The sequence below is a fragment of the Pygoscelis adeliae genome, unplaced genomic scaffold (genome assembly GCF_000699105.1).
Source record: "Pygoscelis adeliae isolate BGI_AS28 unplaced genomic scaffold, ASM69910v1 Scaffold71, whole genome shotgun sequence".
Classification (NCBI taxonomy): domain Eukaryota; kingdom Metazoa; phylum Chordata; class Aves; order Sphenisciformes; family Spheniscidae; genus Pygoscelis; species Pygoscelis adeliae.
In genome coordinates, this window is record NW_008824356.1 from 6153939 (window position 1) to 6155602 (window position 1664).

Sequence of the window (1664 nt, forward strand, 5' to 3'; positions counted from 1 at the left end):
AATGAGTGCTGGAGCTCAAAATCAAAACCAGCATCCTTGCTTCTATGGACAGCTGTGCTTAGTTTCAGCCAGGGGAGGCCATACAGCTCTAAAAGAAGCATTTAAAGCCTTTGCACCCTACCCTTTCCCCAGTGCTGTTACTGGTAATATACCTGCCACTCAACCAAAATGCAGATGATGTCCCCCAATATGCCTGTGCACTGCCATCGCATGACTGGCACATTTCCAGTCCTGTGTCTGTAAAGGAATTGGGGACCACTGGGGAAGAAGGGACCGAGGGCACGGGAAGGTATGAACTATTCTTACAAAATGCGTCCACTCAGGAGCTGAGGACTGATTCCTGCCACAGGCTTTGCTGCCTCTTTAGATATGAGTCAACTCCTACCAATCTCCACTTGCTCACAGGTAAAAGGCAAAGACACTCATAAAAACACTAAAAACCTTATTGAAGTGATAAATCAGCACTGCTCAAGGTCCCCATTCAAGAGAAAAATCCGTATTCAGTGAAGAACTATATGCTTAAGTATTACAAAAGTCAATGTAGGTTACATGAAGCAGTGCTGGTGATTTGTTTGGAAGGCAGAAGGAAGAAGCAGGGATATGCATTTAGCTTAATTTTCCTGACAAGAAATCAACCTTTCAGCAATTTGGGCAATGTTGAGTTCAACAGAGGTGCTGTGTTCAAGTATTTTGCCCTCAGAAATGATCTCATGTGAACATCTGCCCACAGAGCATTACAGGAGAAGTGGCATTTCTCTCTGAAATCCTCTGCCAGACTCTGTAAAGGTTATACCCAGTTCTCAGGACACATCAAATCCCATGGCAACCAGACCCAGGATGTATTTCGCTCATTCCCCACACTGATGCTGAACAACAGCCCTTTGTTTGGAGGGCTAAATGCAAGCATTTCAGGATGCCCTTCAGAAGATTCCCCAACAGCTGACCTGCTACTTTGTATGCATTTGTTTTACTCAGTGCTTAAGTTACAGAACACTTTTCTCTTATACTAGAGCTTTCAGCATGGATTAATATTACAGGGTGGCAAGAAAACAGTGAGCAGTCCTGTCCATGGCAAGACATAGCCTGGCTCTTATGGATGAGGACACAACCATTGTGCTAGGAACACGCTGGAGAACAGGCTTCCACATCTCCTGCATTGTGTGGAGAACCTCCCATCGCAGCTGCGCACTTCACAATACTACAGGAGAGATGAAACAGAGGACCAGACCACGAAGCCAGAGCAAAGCACTCAGTCTTTCACTTGTGGTGCATCTCCAGACCTTATATAAAGGTACATTTTGTTTCTTTCTGGGCAGAAGAGCCCTGCCAGGCCCCTCCCGTGAGAGAGACACACTACATGCGGCACACCCCGAGATCAGCAATGCCGTTCCCACCTGGGGAAAGTCCATCCTTCACGATCACTTTGTGCCACTTGATAAGTCAAAACAGGAGCACCCCAACTACCTTCTCTGCCACTGCTTTCTACCTGGCAATTTCATCCCAGCTCTTCTGTTCCTCAGAGCTACCTCCACATGAAAACCTGCGCCCGCTTCCAGCGGGGCTTTTACCGCCCAGCAGGGCCACCTCTCCGGCCCGCCCACCCGAACGCCCAGCGAAGACCACAGCCCGGCAGGGACAACCACGCACTAACAGCCCCGCGCCCA